General features: G+C 44.3%; 1 pseudogene; it reads left to right on the top strand.

The window, feature by feature from the left end:
• Positions 1 to 10,665: 10,665 nt before the first annotated feature.
• On the top strand, positions 10,666 to 11,435 carry LOC127204935 (spliceosome-associated protein CWC15 homolog; annotated as a pseudogene).
• Positions 11,436 to 18,546: the final 7,111 nt, after the last annotated feature.

Raw genomic sequence — 18,546 nt, forward strand, 5'->3', positions numbered from 1 at the left:
GTTTCTGCGTTGTGGGGGGGGAAAAAAAAAAGAAAGAAAAAAGAGAGAGAAAAATTCAGATCTTTGTGATATTTACTCTGAGGCAATAACCTTTGGTGCCTAAGATTGTAAATGCAAGGGTCTGCATGCATTGTGGCATAGCTGGTACAAACAAGGCCTCATGGAAATAACCTCTGTGTGCCTAGCACTGGCTTGGTTGGATTAGCTCCGCATCTGCATCTGGGAGAATTATCGCTGACCACCGCAAACTATGATGCCACTTGAGAAAACATTTTCAGCCAGACTATAAGCCTAAAACAGGCTTTTAAATTTTTCTTTCTTTCTTTTTTGTTTTGTTGTTTTTTGTTTGTTTGTTTGTTTTGCTTTTCAAGACAGGGTTTCTCTGTTACCTTGGCTGTCCTGGACTCTCTTTGTAGAGCAGGCTGGCCTTGAACTCACAAAGATCTGCCTGCCTCTGCCTCCCGAGTGCTGGGCTTTAAAGGCATGTGTCATGCCTAGCTTTTTTTTTTTTTTAATTAATAGGGAACAGGGAGGGAAAAAAAAACTCTAAAAAAAAAAATTCCAACAGTAGGATTTGAATAAAGTTAGCATTTCCTGTCTTTTTCCCCCAGTTTTTGTCATTCAACATCTCTGAGTTGTGAATACAGAGCAACTCAAGCATTTCGTTTGTCCGTTTGCTTTTGGGGGTGAAGTAGGGTTTATTTCATCTCACACTTACAGGTCACAATTCACCTTTGAGGGAGGGCAGGGCAGGAGCTCAAGGGAGAGACCTGGAAGCCGGAACCATTGAGGAACACTGCTTGCTGGCTTGCTCTATGGCTGGCTCACAGATTCACGGTTAGTTACTACAGCCCTGGACCGCTGCCTAGGAATAGTGCCACCCACAGTGGGCCAGGCCGTCTTGCGTTAATTAACAATGAAGACTGTCCCTCACTGACAGGTCCACAGACCAACATCATAAAGATAGCCACTCAACCCAAATACCTTTCATGTGCTTGTAGACTGTGTCAAATTGATAGTTGGGTTTTTTTGTTTTTTGTTTTGTTTTTTTTTTTTTTTTTACATTTTTCTACTTTAATTGAAAATAGATTCTTTTCTCACATAATATATCCGGATTATTGTTTCCTCTGACCATAGTATTCCCCCCAGTTCCTCCCTACCTCTCCTCTCATCTGGATCCACTCCCTTTTGGTCTCTCACTAGAAAAGAGTAGGCTTCTAATGGATAATAATAACATATAACAAAATAAAATATAACAAGATAAAACAAAAACTATCCTATCAGAGTTGAATGAGACAGACAAATGGAACAAAAAAAAAAAAAAAAAAGCCCAAGAGAAGCCACAAGAGCGTGCCGCCTCAGACTCTGTGTGTTAGCGCCTTGTTCTCCTGGTGTCCTCCATCCCCTCTGGCTCTTACACGCTTTCTGCCTCCTCTTCTACAGGGTTCCCTGAGCCCTGAGGGGACAGATGTGATGGAGACATCAAATTCGTGGCTGAGTGTTACAAGGTCTGTGACTCTGTGCATATTATCTGGCTGTGGGTCTCTGTATTTGGTCTCTGTATTTGGTCTCTGTATTTGTTCCCGTCTGCTGCAGGAAGAATCTTCTGAGATGATGGCTGAGCGAGACACCGACCTATGCGTATAGCAGAATGCCATTAGGGCTCATTTTAAAAAGCTTTTTAAAAAAATTGATTCTTTGTGAATTTCACATCATGCAGCTCAATTCCACTCACCTCCGTGTCCCTCCATATCTGCCCTCTGCCCTCCCAACCTCTTCCCCAAAACAAAATAAATAAATAAAAGTAAAAAATAAGAAGCTTTGGTGTGTCACCACGGTATGTCACACAGTATATCCGTTTGCCTAAACTGCTTTACTTGCAAATGTGCATTGCAGTGAGTCACTGTGCTGGTTTGAGGTCTCTGGCTTTAGCTACATTATCAATACTGGATTCTCACCGAGGCTCCTCTCAGATGGCCTGTGGTGCCATGGAGATTCTGCACATGCTCCAGGAGTTCACAGTTAGGGTAGATGCCCCGGATCTGGGACCGGATGGCAGCTGTGTTGGTCAGCCCGCCAATTCTCCTGCGCTTTTGCCATCAGACCCAGCTCTTCCGCTTTGCCCAGGTGAGGGGTGGTGCCAGTTCTGCCTACCTGTAGCAGCAGGTAAGGAGTTGACCTTTCTCTCTTGCACCAGAGCCACCAGGACCAGCTCTCCAGCGTTGCCCCGGGGAGGGACAGAGACAGCCTTCCTGGACCCACACCACCAGGGCCAGCTCTACTGTGCTGCCCAGGCGAGGGGCGGGGCCATCTCTCCTGTCTGCCGCAGACCACCAGGGGCAGGGATGCGGGGAGCACTGCATAGCTGGTGAGCTTAAGATGTGACTACGTTGAAACTCTTTGTAAAACAATGGGATATACTCCATAAAGAATGACTCTATAAGTTGGGTGATGGTGGCGCACGTCTTTAATCCCAGCACTCGGGAGGCAGAGACAGGCGGATCGCTGTGAGTTCGAGGCCAGCCTGGTCTACAAAATGAGGCCAGGACAGCCAAGGCTACACAGAGAAACCCTGTCTCGAAAAAACAGAAAAAAAAAATGACTCTATAGACTGACTACATGCAACATCTTTCATAAAGATGGGTTCTACAGATGGACAAACTCTTGATAAGAATCTGAGGGAGAATCCAATGTGCTCTCCAGTGGGTCACACAGAGAGTACAAAATGTCACCAGGACATGGTTAACCATGTGCAGTCCCAGACTTCTGGGCAGATAACAGGTTATTCGTTCCTTCCTTTGAAGGAACAACTCTGCGTATTTACCATTCTTGCTTCCCCCTAGTGCTTATCTGTGGGTGCAAGGACCTCGAGGCCTCCCACACTGTCTAGAAAAGAGATTAATTTTTATTTTTATATGTATGAGTATTTTGCCTGTATGCATATGTACCGTGTATGCATGAGTGCCTGGTGCTTAAAGAAGATGCTGGATCCTTCCGGAAATGGACTTCCTGACAGTTGTGAATAGCCGTGTGGGTGCTGGAGGAACAGAGCCTAGTGCTCTAGGAGAACAGCCAGTGCTCTGAACCGTAGGGCCATCTCTCCAGGCTCCTTTACCCCACCAACGCACTATGGTTTGTCATGCAAGTATGCTTGGCACAGAAGGGAAAATGTTTGCTGCTGTTTCTCTCTCTCTCTCTCTCTCTCTCTCTCTCTCTCTCTCTCTCTCTCTCTCTCTCTCCCCCCTCCCTCCCCACCCCCTTCCTCCACTGCTCTCTCCTTGTGGGTGGTGGAGAATCTTCTTGGTTTTTTGGACTTTTTTTTTTTTTTGAGACAGGGTTTCTCTGCATAGCCTTGGCTGTCCTGGGCTCACTTTGTAGACCAGGCTGGCCTTAAACTCACAGCCATCCACCTGCCTCTGCCTCCCAGTGCTGGGATTTAAAGGCATGCCCAGTTTGTTTTGTTTTTCAAGACAGGGTTTTTCTGCGTAGCCTTGGCTGTCCTAGACTCACTTTGTAGACCAGTGCTTTGTAGACCTGGCTGAGAATTCACCCCAGTTCGCCTGCCTCTGACTCTCAAATGCTGGGATTAAAGATATGTACCACTATGACCCGGTGAGAATCTTCTTGAGATAACATCTCACTATGTAGCCTAGCCTGACCTCAGACTCAGTCTCCTAAGTGCTGAGTTTCCAGACTCCTGGCATCACTACTCCTGGAAGGGGCAGCTGCTTCTCCTCTTCCTCCTCCTCCTTTCTTCTTCCTCCTCCTTTTTTTCCTACTCATTTTTCTTCTATTCCTCTTCCTCCTTTTTCTTCTTCTTTACTTCCATCTCCTCTGCTTCCCCTTCCTCATTTCCCCAACCCCCTCTGAAAACACCTTTAAAATCTTGTGGGCTTTCTGTTGTTCTTTTTTTTTTTTTTTTTGATACAGTGTTTCTCTGTGTAACAGTCTCAGCTGTCATAGACTCACTTTTGTAGACCAGGCTGGCCTCGAACTCACAGCGATCCACCTGCCTCTGCCTCCCCAGTGTTGGGATTAAAGGCGTGCGCCACCCCCGCCCCAGCTTCTGCTGTTCTTAAATCTGCTGTGGAGCACTATTTTGATCTGCACCTAGCCCAGGCCTCTCTGCTGACTGTGACATCTGGAGTTCACAGTTGGAGCTGATTTCTGTTGGTCTTCTGCTGTGGCTGTAACTCCAAGCACACACAGAGCGCCCATCAGGTGCCAGAGAGGAGCTGTGCTAGGTTCTGAAGAGACAGATGAACAAGACATACCAGGTGCTCTAGCACAGAGGGTACCATACTCCTGTGTGCAAGCTGTGGGGTTCTGCTTTCCATCCTTGGCTCTAGATCTCAAGTTTGGTGGTTTGAGAGTGATTGGAGAGGGGATGGAAGAGAACAAAGTATTGAGGGAAAATATTGTGAAGTTGAAAGGAAAAACAAGGTTGGGCGGTGGTGGTGGCGCACGCCTTTAATCCCAGCACTTGGGAAGCAGAGGCAGGTCGATCGATGTAAGTTCGAGGCCAGCCTGGTCTACAAAGTAAATCCAGTACAGCCAGGGCTACACAGAGAAACCCTGTCTTGAAAAATAAAACAAAACAAACAAACAAAACTAGATAGAGAAACACAGACGCTGAAGGCTCCTGTAAGCAAATGACTCCGCCATGGTCACACAAATGTGGAAACGGGAACTGGCAGAAACTGACTTTTCTCCATTCTCCTCCTCCTCCTTCCCTCCTTCTTTCTTTTGTTCCTTCCTTTCCTCTTTCTTCTTTTGAGACAAGGCCTTGCTATATGGCTCAGGTTGGCCTGGAACTTAGAATCCTCCCGTTTCAGCTTCAAGTGCTGGGTTTACAGGCCTGTGTGTGACTAGGCTTGTCTCCGAGCTCATTTTGTGACACTTTTGTCATTAGAGCCAGGGCTCTTTTTGTGTAGTCTTGGCTGTCCTGGACTTACTTTGTAGACCTCGAACTCACAGCGATCCACCTGTCTCTGCCTCCCAAGTGCTGGGATTAAAGGTGTGCGCCGCCACGCCTGGCGAGCTTGTGTCCTCTGTTGATGGAAGAGGTTTGAGGTAGAGACATCGTAGAATCATAGGGCAGAAATATTTTCTGTGATTTTCCAGTCTTGCTAACCTGGGCTGGGGTCCTCTGAGAGCTCTTGATAGTAATAGATGTACAGACATTTTCCTCTGCGAACAGAAAGCTCTGCATGAGCCACCAGCATATTCAAGTTGGCCCGGCAGTACATGAAATTATACTCAAAGACTGCAATGCAAGCTCTCAATTAGTTTCAAGGGAATTTGTTTTGACTGAATTACGCCCTGGTATGGGGGAAGTAATTAGACTCAGGAACACAAAGAGCTGCCGACCAGACTCCTGGCCCGTGTCTCAGAGTGGAGGTGGCCAGAGTGCAGCCTGTGCAGTGTCCAGGGAGTCTGGGGCAGTCTCTGTCCTGGTCACCACAGCTCAAGGCTTTGGAAGCCTGGGAGAGCAGTCAGCCGCAGGAAGACCTGATTTACAGCATTTTGCTGCCAGACAGTTTAGATAAAAATCAAAGTATTTCCAGATACAAGTCACTGGTGGAAGTTGTTGGATTAGAACAAAGGAAATGTTGATGTTATTTCAACTAGAAGTGTAAAGCAGGGTGGTGGGGGATGGGTTCACAAATAAAGGCCCCTGAAGGGCTGATGCAGTGCTGGGGTTTGGATCTCTAGATTGCTTGAAAAGCACATAGCTTCGGGGAGAGACAGCCATTCCCGGGCAAGCTGGCTAGCTATCCTAGCTGGAACTGTCAAGCTCTGTGTTCAGGGAGAGATTGACTCAGTAACTAAAGTGGAAAGCAACTGAAGAAGACATCTGTCATCAACTTCAGGCCTACACACACACACACACACACACACACACACACACACACACACCCCAACCAAACAAAAAGAAATGTAAAAAAATGGGTAAATGTGTGTTTACAGTTAAAAACTTATCCATTCAAACCATAGGCTCTAAATAAGTTCTAGGATATTTTGGATCTAATCTACACTAGAAAGTTGATTTTAGAGAAGAGCCAGCTTGTGATAATCATCTTAATCATCTTAATTTTGTAAAACAGACTTTGCTGGAAATACTTGAGTAGTTTTTAAAAAATCTCTTAATTATAATCAAAGCACTGTACTTAAAAGTTTTTTGGATGTATCAAAAGTGTAATGTGATATAATGGTGGGATCATATAACTACACAAAACACCATCGCTTTGTTGCTTAGCAGCAATTACCAGTTAGAAATTCTCATAGGAAAAAACTCATCCCCCTTAGACAAGAGCACAGAGAACAAAAACACCACCAACCCAAAACACCTGATGATAATGGACCTGAATGGATAAATAGCCTTAAACATTACTGAAAACTTTACTGTCTACCAGATTTTTGTTCCTGTTTGCATTGCTCCTAATTCTGGCTAGCATTTCAGCTTCTCCTGTGACACCAGCTACTCTTGCAGGTCTTGCAAGCCTAGACTATAGTCATGACTGAGCTAAGTCCGAAGGTCTATTTATGCCCTTACCAAGCCTCCCATCAGCAAGAAACTGTTGGATCTTGTTCAGTGGTCGTACAACTACAAGCAGCTTCAGAGAGTGGCCAGAGGGGCTGCCAAACCCTCACTAGGGGCATCTCTGAGCTCACTGTGATGATGGTGGTAGATGCTGAAGGCTCAGACATCATCCTGTACTTCCCACTGCTATGTAAACACCAGAATGTTCCTTACGGTTGTGTGATCCAAGCAGGCCCTCGAACAGGCTGGTGGGGGCTCCAGGCCTGTTCTGTCACCATCAAAGAAGACCTGCAGCTGAAGCATGAGGTCTGATCAATTTATCAGTCAATTAAAAGACTCCTGGGCGGGTGGTATGGCTTACCTGATAGAGGGCTTGTCTGGTGTCCAGCACCAAATAAACAGAGTTTGCCTCACACCTGTAATATTCCAGAGGTGGAGACAGCAGAATCAGAAGGTCAAGTACATTTTTGGTACTACTGGTTCAAGGCCAGTCTGACTACTGAAATCCTGTTTCAAAGAAAGAAAGGAAGAAAGAAAGGAAGAAAGAAAGAAAGAAAGAAAGAAAGAAATGAATTTCCTCAAGGGGTAGTACATGCCTATGACCTTAGCATTCAGGAGGCAGAAGCAAGAAAATCCCATAACCTGGAGAACTTAGCAAGGTGATGTATCCTAAATCAATCCAATCAATCAATCAATCAATCAAATCAAAGCAAAATGGTTTTTCTTTTGAAGAATGTAGAGAATGACCATCAAGAAGATAATTTGGGGAGTAGAATGGCCAAGGTAGCTCAGCAAGTAAAGGCACGCGCTGCCAAACCTGATGATCTGAGTTCGATTCCCTGCCCCACAAGATGTAAAGAGAACGGATTCCCTCAGTTGATCTGTGACTGCCATGTGCGTGCCATGATGGGTGTTTATACCACTCCTCAGAATAAATAATAATGTGCCAAAATTTTTAAGAGTTCTTAAGAAGAGTATCAGGAGAGATGGTCTGGTGAGGTAAGTGCTTTCTGTGCAAGCCTGATGTCCTGAGTTTGGATCCCTGGAGCCCACATAAAAGCTAGATGCTGTTACACAGATCTGTGGTCCCAGTACTCAGAATTACCTGGAAGCTCACAGCCAGCTTGGACTACATAGCAAAGTGGCAGAAACATGGGAGATGGTGTTACAGGATAAAGTAGCACAAACAGAAACCCAGCTACCCCTACACACTTAGAGATACATACACACACACATACACGGAAACATACACAAAGACACGGATACAGATACACATGCACACACATGGATTCACAGATACATTACAACACACACACACACACACAAACACATGCACGCTTGCAGAGACATATTTTATTTATTTATTTATTTTTGGTTTTTTCAAGACAGGGTTTCTCTGTGTGTCCTTGGCTGTCCTGGACTCCCTTTGTAGACCAGGCTGACCTCAAATGCACAGCGATCCACCTGCCTCTGCCTCCCAAGTGCTGGGATTAAAGGCATGTGTCACCATCACTCGGCCAGATTTTATTTTTTAAAGAAGCTCATTTGTAGGTCTAGGGTATGATGTTAGAACAGCAGGTCCTAAAAATATTCAAATGTGTGATAGAAAACAAGACTCCAGCAAAAAAGCAAAAACTCACACAAAATAATTCATATATTTTCCATTGATTAGCAATCTCACATCTGAAACATTGTCCTAAAAGATTATCAGAAACAAAAAGACTTGGAAGAACCACTGTTGTAGTAGTCTTCATAATAATAAGATCAGGAGTGATTAATATTCTCATGATTAAAATACACGATTAAATTGTAGTCCATCTCAACAACAGAATGCTTCTGAGTGGAAAAGAAAAAAACTTTGATATGCTGAGAATTAAATCCAGAGGGCCTTGTGCATGCTGGGCAAACTCTTTGCTGCTGAGCTTAGTCCAACCCTAACATAGTGTTCTGGAAGACTATTTAATAACATGAGAAATTATGAAATGAGTCTACAAAATTACTATTGTTAGTGACCATGTTATAGCATTTACTTTTTTTTCATTCTTTTCCTTCTGGTTTCTTTTTCTTCTTTTCCCTTTCTTTCTTTTTCTTTTTCTTTTTCTTTTTCTTCTTCTTCTTCTTCTTCTTCTTCTTCTTCTTCTTCTTCTTCTTCTTCTTCTTCTTCTTCTTCTTCTTCTTCTTCTTCTTTTTCTTTTTGAGACAGGGTTTCTCTGTGTAGACCTGGCTGTCCTGGAACTCACTCTGTAGACCATATTGAACTCAAACTCAGAGATTTGTCTGCCTCTGCCTCCCCAGTGCTGGGATTAAAGATATGGGCCACCAGCACCTGGCTTACTTATTTTTTAATTGTCACATCTGACTTACAAGATGCCATGTAAGGGCAGCAGGCGTTCATTTGGCTCACGATTTGAGTGTGTCTCAGTCATTATGGCAAGGCAGAGTTCACGTGGTGGGAGTGTGCGGTACTCCTCGTTCCTTGATTGGCCTGGAAGCAAAGTGCAGTCAGATTGCTTTTTCTTCTAACACTGTTTATTCAGGCAGATTCCAGGCCACGAGATGGTGCTGCCCACAGCCAGGGGACATCAGCCCTCCTCAGTTAAACCGTTCTGGAGACACCCATGAAGTTGCTTCCAGAAGTGCCTCCTGATTGGCTCTGAGCACAGTCATGTGGACAGTGAAAAGTAGTCATCATGAATGTGTACTGGGTTCCTGGATCTGCTGTTACAAAGTACCACGGATCGAGTGCCTCAGATAATGGAACCGTATTTTTTTTTCACAATTCTGGAGACTGAAAGGCCAAGATGGAGATTTATACGTAGGTGTCCACCAGCTTCCTGTGCTGTCATATGACACTTCCTGGTCTCTCTCTATCTTTCCTAATTGCTTTTATGTACATAGACATCCTTCTTATTGTATTATGGCCTACCACAAGAACCTTATTTTAACTTACCTCTTCAAAGGCCTTCCCTTCAAATACGTTCACAATCTAAGGTACTAGGGAATTGACTTCCAACATACGAATTTGTGGTGTGTGGGCACACAATCAAGTCTGTAAGCGTAGGATCCTGCTTTTGTTTGTTTGTTTTGAAATGCACAGAAAGCTAGGCATGGCAGTGCAGAATTACAGTCCCAACACTTGGCAGGCAGGAGGCCCAGGAAGATATTCAGGGTTATTCTCAACAACATCTTCAGTTTGAGGCCACTTGATCTCAATGAAACTCTGTTTGGGGGGGAAAAAAAAGTAAATATCTACAGAAAAGGAGAGTGAGAGGAAAGACAGTAAGTAGCCTTGTGGGTTTATGGTACCCCTCAGGGTTCACGTTATGTGGTAATTGGTAGACAGGTGTGTTCGCTGATTACAGATTTGAGAACAAGGACCTTTGAAGATGGCCTGGAGCAGAGTTCCTACTTAATAAGTGGTTCCAGCCACCCTTGGCCACCCTCATCTTTTGTTTTGGGAGATGGTCTTCCAATGTAGCGCAGGCTGCTCTCCCTCTCCTGATCCTCCGACCTCAACCTTCATCTGCTGAGATCAAAGGTGTTCAACCACCATGTTCAGATAGAGCACCCTTAACTTTGCAGCTCCCAACTCCAACAGGGTCTCCTGTATCCTACGCTGACCTTGGCCTCTACATCCCAAGTGATGGGACTACAGGCATGCACCATTACATCCTCTTTGTGCAGTGCTGGGGGTTGAGGCAGGGCTTTGTGGTTGATACAAAGCTATTTACCAACTGAGCTATGGTCTCAACTCATCAGGCATCTTTATGTTTCTCTCATTAATTTGAACACATAATTTTAATTTGGAGGTGGTGGAGATTTGGCTCAGCAGTTAAGAGCACTGTCTCCTCTTCCAGAGGTCTTGAGTTCAATTCCCAGCAACTACATGGTGGCTCACAGCCATCTGTACTGGGATCTGATGCCCTCTTCTGGCCTGCAGGTGTACATGCAGCTAGAGCACTCACACACACACACACACACACACACACACACACACACACACACACACAATCTTTTTTAAAAGAATCTTTTTGGCGCAGAGATTTCTGGGGGCTGAGGGTCGCAATGTTTCGTGGGTGAGCTTCCGAAGGTGCTGCATCGGATCCACTGAAGAATAAAAGATGACAACAGCAGCCAGGCCAACGTCTGAACCCGCAAGGGGTGGAAGACGAAAAGGAGAAGGGGATTTGAGGCCAGCTCTCAAAGCAGGATTGAAGCAGAGACTTTCTCTCGCACACTAAGAGAAAATACAAACTACACAGGATGCCCCCGAAGAGGTTCACAACCATGAATTGAGAAGAGAGTTGGGGGAGAGAGAGAGAGAGAGAGAGAGAGAGAGAGAGAGAGAGAGAGAGAGAGAGAGAGAGAGAGAGAGAGAGAGAGAGATGCTGCTGCAAGGGAAAAAAAATAGGCAACCCAAGAACATACAATTCCCTCTTCAGTGTCAACGAAGCCTCTGTTAGAGCAGATTCCTGCTGCCAACCGTGGTGCCCGATGATCTTCTCACAGAGGAAGAAGATGAGGACTTTGAAGAGGACAGTGATGATGGTGATACTGTGTGGCTCTTCTTGCAGAGCGGAAGAGATCAAGAAGAAGAGAGCTGAAGAGCAGGCCAGGAAGGAACAGGAACAGAAAACAGAGGAAGAGAGAATTCGTATGGAAAACATTCTGAGTGGGGACCCTTTCCTTAATCTCACTGGCCCATCCCAGCCTCAGGCCAACTTCAAGGTTAAAAGAAGGTGGATGATGATGCTGTTTTTTAAGGACTGTGCAAAAGGTATAGAAGAAAGACAAAAGACTGGTAAACGATACACTTTGATCTGAATTTCACAAAAAGTTCATGGAAAAACATAGTAAGTCGTACAGTTTTATGTACTTGATTAAAGACTGAAATGCTAAGAAGAAAAAAAGAATCCTTTAAGAAAAAATTTTAATTTGGAATCAAAGTCAATTTTTGTAGTGATACTATAAACTGTTTTAAAGGAGACATACAAGCCGGGTGTGGTGGTCCACGCCTTTAATCCCAGCACTCGGGAGGCAGAGACAGGTGGATCGCTGTGAGTTCAAGGCCAGCCTGGTCTACAAAGCGAGTCCAGGACAGCCAAGGATACACAGAGAAACCCTGTCTCAAAAAAAAAAAAAAAAAAAAAAAAAAAAAAAACCAAACAACAACAACAAAAAAAAACCAAAAAACCAAAAACCAAAAACCAAAAACCAAAAAAAAACCAAACCCCCCCCCAAAAGGAGACATACATTCCTAGGTTGTTAACAACATGGCTGCTGTATTTCTCATGAATACATAATAATTTAAAAGATTAAATGAGGAAACATGAATGGCTCAGTAACAAACACTTTACCTCTATTGCTTTTTATGTTCTCTGGTGTAACAAGATTAGGTCACTCCTGTAACTATAAAATAAACACATCTGCACCTTTAATTACAGAGACTATCAGTTTGACGTCATTGTGCGCCACATAGTGAGTTCCAAGCCATCCAGGACTACATAATGTGACCCTGTCTCAAAACAAAAACAAAAACAAAAACAAAAAACACATGTTGAGAACTATTTAGAATATTCCATCTGAAAATGTGGATTTTCATCTGTATCATATAAATATGTATATATTGTCTTTGTATTTCTCTCTCTCTCTCTCTCTCTCTCTCTCTCTCTCTTATTTTGTTTGAGATAGGCTCTCTATGTAGCCCTGGCAGTCCTGGAACTTGCTAAGTAGATCAGGCTGGCCTCGAACTCACAGAGATCTGCCTGCCTCTGCCTCCTGAGTGCTGGGCTTAAAGGTCTGCGGCATCACACCTGGTGTTAATTTCTTTTTTTAACCCTGGGGATAGGGTCCTGAGCCTGGCGCAGGCTAGACTTTGTACACCACCATTGAACTACATTTCCAGCTCAGTCCTGAGCTTCTTCAACTTATTCTTGAATTCCATTCAGTTTGTTTGAGCAGGTAATTGCTGTGGACTTACACTTGTAAAGTTTTCGAGACGCTATCTGCCCTATCTGATAATTCCTGCTCTTGTTATAGGGGCTGGAGCACTGCTCTGCCAATAGAAGTTTTCCACGAACAGAGTCTGCATGCCTAGCAGAAAGGATCCATGAAGCCTTCAGAGTGATGAATCCCTTTGTAATGTTGAGCTTCCAAGATGAAGAACTCACGATTTTGTTGTTGTTTTGTTTTTCGAGACAGGGTTTCTCTGTGTAGCCCTAGTTGTCCTAGACTTACTTTGTAGACCAGGCTGGCCTCGAACTCACAGCGATCTGCCTGCCTCTGCCTCCCAAGTGCTGGGATTAAAGGTGCCCACCACCATGCCTGATGTAAGAGCTCATGATTTAAGTCAGATTTGATGGTACAGGCCATCTCAACTATTTGGGTGTCTGAGTCAGAAGAATTGACTTTTTAAGGTGGTTTGAAATGAGACTGTCCCCCACAGGGACATAGATTTTGATACTTGTCACCAGGGAGGGGCACTATGATGACCTAGTATGACCTAGTGGGAGTAAGTGTGGCCTTGTACGGATGGTCACGGGGTTGGGGTTGGAGTGGGGGTTGGTCACGGGGTTGGTCATGGGGTTGGTCACGGGGTTGGGGTTGGAGTGGGGGTTGGTCATGGGGTTGGTCATGGGGTTGGTCACGGGGTTGGGGTTGGAGTGGGGGTTGGTCACGGGGTTGGTCACGGGGTTGGTCACGGGGTTGGTCACGGGGTTGGGGTTGGAGTGGGGGTTGAGGTTGGTCTTTGGGGTTTCAAATGTCAAGCCAGGCCCAGTGTCTCTCTCTTCCCGCTGCCTGCAGATCCAGATGTAGAACTCTCAGCTATTTCTCCAGCATGCCTCCATGATCCCGTGATGACAATGGACTAAACCTCTGAAACTATAAGCCAGCCCAAATTAAATGCTTTCTTTTTTATTTAACTTTTTTATTTTTTCGTATTTATTTATTTATTTATTTTGTTTTTCTGAGACAGGGTTTCTCTGTGTAGCATTGGCTGTCCTAGCCTCACTTTGTAGACCAGGCTGGCCTCGAACTCAGTGATCTGCCTGCCTATGCCTCCTGAGTGCTGGGATTAAAGGCATGCACCACCATGCCTGGTCTATTTAACTTTTTAAAAGATTTTATTTATTTATTTCATGTGTGAGTGCTCTAACCTGCATGCCAGAAGAGAGCATAGATGGTTGTGAGCCACCATGTGGGTTCTGGGAATTGAACTCAGGACCTCTGGAAGAGCAGTCAGTGTTCTGATATAATAAGCCATCTCTCCAGCCCAATGTTTTCCTTTTAAAGAGTTGCCATGGTCATGGTGTCTCTTAACAGCAATGAAATAGTGACTAAGACATGAATCAAAATTTTTCTTCAAAATAAAAAGGCCTTTGAAAATGCTGAGGATATAGTGTGGTACTTGCCTAGAATGTGTGAGGCTGTAGGTTCAACCCTCACATTGGAAAAAAAAAAGTTTTATCATTCAGAAACAGAGAAAAGGAGGCATGTAGAGGAATTTTAATCCAACAACATGGCTACTCTAGCTGGAATACAAAGATAACATTAGCACACACTTTTAATCTTTTTGGCTAGAAAAGAAACATACCCTTAGTACACACCCTTTGCCCAAACAAAGGCAAAGTTAGTTTGTAGAAGGAAGCAGCCATATTTGAAAGTAACATCTAATTGAGAGGCAAAGTGATGAATCAGAGAAAGATTTGAGAGACTATAGGAAATGCCCAACTCTATGGGAATACACACACACACACACACACACACACATATACACACACATACACACCACACACACACACATACAGACACACACCACACACACACACCACACACACACACACACATACACAGAGAGAGAGAGAGAGAGACAGAGACAGAGAGACAGAGAGAGAGAGACAGAGAGAAAGAGAGAGAGAGGGAGAGAGAAAGAGGCAGAGAGAGAGAGAGAGAGAGAGAGAGAGAGAGAGAGAGAGAGAGAGAGAGAGAGAGACGCAGTTTTACCAGGACAGAGAGAGAATGAACTAGACACAAATGAAGATAGAACAAGTCAGAGAATGAGAAGGAGCCAGAAGACTAGAACAGATTGCTAGAGTAAGTTTGAGGCCAAAGCATAGCAAAAAGTCAGAAGCTCAGAGAGCCAGATTGAATGAGTCAGCTTGAATAGGAGTTTGAGCCAGAACAGTTGAGTTGAACCAGCCAGCCAGAGTTCAGAAAGAACTAGAAAGAGTGAGCTTATTCAGCAGTAAGTCCAAGAGGCTGAAAACATTGTAGGCCTAGATTAGATTGTACAGAGGCTAGAAGCTTCCAGGACAAGGCCTAGGTTAGCAGGCAGAGGCAGTAAACTTCCGAGACAACAGTTACTTCAGACCAATAAAAGATAGTTTAACAGAGGCAACTTGATGCTTTTATATTGCTATTAAAGCATATTTAGTTGTAAAGAACAGAAATTGATTAATAGGTCTGGCAGTCAGGAAAACTGAGACTGAGGAGCCAGCATCTAATGTGACTGCTCTTGTTGTTTCATCCCATGGCAGAGGACAGAAGCACAAGCTAGCACAGGTCCATCCTTGCATCACCTAAGAGATGGAGATGGGAGGGGCATGAGTCATCCTGTTATCAGGAATCCTCCCCCACAATAGACATGAGCCCACTGGTAAAGGCTGAGCCGTCACAGTCTAATTATTTCTTGAAGGACCCACATCTCTGCACTCTTGAACAAAGAAAGGATGATGCTGATAACATAAACTTTGGGAGATACCTCCAAACCATCACATGGGGCCATTTTGGAAACAGGGTTTCCAGAAAGCCCTGGGCAAGTTTATGCAGGGCCTGAAGTGAGGAGCAAGCCTTCAGGCTGCAGGGTAGGGTTTGAAGAGGCACAGGATAGAGGATTGATGGAGGCACTCGGCTGGCAGCAAGGCTCGTTAGGAGAACATGATGGTCCATAACAATAGGACTGATCAGAGAGCCTGCTTCTAGAATGAAGGAGGAGGGCTTAGTTGAATGGTCTTCTAGAGCTGGGGTTGACAGGATTGTATTTGGGGAGGCAGCAAAGAGGTATATGAAGGAGGCACCTCATGGGTTTAGTATGGACTTTAGGAAGTTGATAGGGGTTTGGTAGAAGAAGATGGGCAGGTTGAGGGGACTTTGGAAAGACACCAAGGAAGTAGAAACTGGTCTTGTTTCTGAAGAATAATTTTTTATTGTTGTAAAATATACTACACTTATCATTTATACAAACCAATGCTCAAGCACTCTGAGCATTTTTTTTGTTTTGCTTGAACCCAGGGCTCCACACAAGCAAAGCACATACTCTGCATTTCTTTTTTTTTTTTTTTAATTTATTCTTGTTACATCTCAATGTTTATCCCATCCCTTGTATCCTCCCATTCCTCCCCCCCCCCCCATTTTCCCATTATTCCCCTCCCCTATGACTGTTCCTGAGGGGGATTACCTCCCCCTATATATTCTCGTAGGGTATCAAGTCTCTTCTTGGCTACTTGCTGTCCATCCTCTGAGTGCCACCAGGTCTCCCCCTCCAGGGGACATGGTCAAATGTGAAGCACCAGAGTACGTGAGAAAGTCGTATCACACTCACCACTCAACTGTGGAGAATATTCTGACCATTGGCTAGATCTGGGAAGGGGTTTAAAGTTTACCTCCTGTATTGTCCTTGGCTGGTGCCTTAGTTTGAGCGGGACCCCTGGGCCCAAATCTGCCTATCATATTGTTCTACTTGTAGATTTCTAGGACCCCCTGGATCCTTTTATTTTGCTGTTCTCCCATGCGTCTCTCATTTAGAGTCCCAATAGGATACTGCATTTCTAACTGGTTCTGTGTATTTGTTTTATTTTTTTCAAGATTTTTTTTTTTTTTTTTGTCTTTGTGGAGTTAGATATTGAATGCACGACTTGACAGGTGCTAGGCAAGTGCTCTCCAACTAATTAATTAAGTAATTTGATTAATTTTAAGACAGGTTCTTTCTTTTTAAAATAAAATAAGTTATTTGTTGTTATTTTATGTGCATTGGCATTTTGCTTGCATGTATGTCTGTAGGTGTCAGATCTTGGAGCTACAGACAGTTGTGAGCTGCCATGTGGGTACTGGGAATCGAACTTGGGTCCTCTGGAAGAGCAGTCAGTGTTCTTAACCACTGAGCCATCTCTCTAGCCCAAAGCAGGATCTTTCCACATAGCTCTGGTTGTCCTAGAACTCTTGACCAGGCTGGCCTCAAAGTTACAAAGATCTGTCTGCCTCTTCTTTCAAAGTACTGGGATCAAAGGTATACACCAGCAAACATGGCCCCTTATGCATGTGTTTTCAATCCAGGGAGTGTGTTTGTGTGTAAATTATGTTAAATCACAGAACTTCAGGAGCATTCCTACCAAATAATCATTACAGTGCTATTCTGAATTTTATGACTTGTAGAGTGCGTCACAGAAAGATTATCTTTTAGAACGTTTTCACTGGGCTATGGTGGTACACGCCTTTAATTCCAACACTTGGGACACAGAGGCAAGCGGATCTCTGAGTTCAAAGCCTTGTGGTCCTGAATAAGGCAGAGAAGAGGCCAGGGCTACACGGTCTTCTCAGAGGCAAGTCTCCATTGCTATCTCACAAGTCCCGTTCTAGTTTATTCTCTGTTATGTGATAAACACTGTGACCAAAAGCAACTTGAAATAAGAGTTTATTTTATCTTACAGCTTACAGTTTCTCATGAAGGTAAGTCAGGACAGGATCTCAAGGCAGGAACTTGGAGGCAGGAACTGAAGCAGGAGCCATTGAGGAGTGTGGCTCACTGGCTTGCTCTGGGTGGCTTGCTCAGCCTGCTTTCTTACATCCAGCACCACATGCCCAGAGGTGGCCCTGCTCACAGTGGCTTGGGACCTTCCACATCAATAATTAACAAAGAAAATGCAACAAGTAATTGCCTACAGGCTAATATGGTGGAAGCATTTTCTCTATTGAAATTTCCTTTTTCAGATGACCCCTGGCTTGTGACAAGTTGACAAAATAACCAGTGCAAGGCTATAAAAGTGCCCCTTAATGTTTTCTCTACTTCCCAACAGCATCGATAATTCTTAGAGTGAGAGTTAGACTTTCACTACATGTGGTGATTTGAATAAGAATGGCACTTATAGGCTCATGTATTTGAATGCTTGGTTCAGGGAATAGAACTGTTTGAAAGGATTAGAAGGATTAGGAGGTGTGGCTTTGTTGGAGGAAGTATGTCACTGGAGGGTGGGCTTTCAGGTTTCAACAACCCATGCCAGGCCCAGGCTCTGTTTGTGGGCTTGCTGATTAAGATGTAGCTTTCAGCTACTGCCTCAGCACCATGTCTGCTTATGTGCCTATGATGATACTAGGATTAAGCTTTTTGAAACTATAAGCAAGCCCTCAATTAAATGCATTCTTTTATAAGCATTTCCTTGGCCATAGTGTCTCTTCACAGGAATAGAATAGTGACCAAGACAGAAGTTGGTACCAAGAGTGGGGCACAGCTGTGACAGGCCTGACATTGTTGAAGAAATATAGACTTTGTGACTTTGTATTAGAAAAACGGTTGAATGCTTTAAGCAGGGCTTACTGGGCTATCTTTGGTAGGAGCATGGGATGAACTGTTGGGGTCCAGCTGAAGAAATTTAAGAGAGGAAAAATATTAGCAAATGGCTTACAGACGATTCATGTGATATTTTGACAAAGAATGTGGCTGCTTTTAGCCTTTGTTCTGTAAATCTGTCTGAGGCTAAACTAAAGAGGTTTGGATGGGCAGCAATGGCAGAGGCGAGTTTGAGAAGCCTAGTATTGAGTTTGTTGTGCGGTCATTAGCAGTCACTCTCATGCAGGAGCAAGCTGGACAAAGAAAAATATAAAATGTAGAGTTTGAAGAGAGAGGGAGCACCAGGAAGTATGCTGGAGCTAAGTGCTGTGCTCCAGGAGAGAGGAAGTGGAAAGAAAACGCTAATGCTAAGTGGGATAGCGGGAGTGGTGGGTGACCT

The sequence above is a fragment of the Acomys russatus genome, chromosome 21, assembly GCF_903995435.1.
Source record: "Acomys russatus chromosome 21, mAcoRus1.1, whole genome shotgun sequence".
Classification (NCBI taxonomy): domain Eukaryota; kingdom Metazoa; phylum Chordata; class Mammalia; order Rodentia; family Muridae; genus Acomys; species Acomys russatus.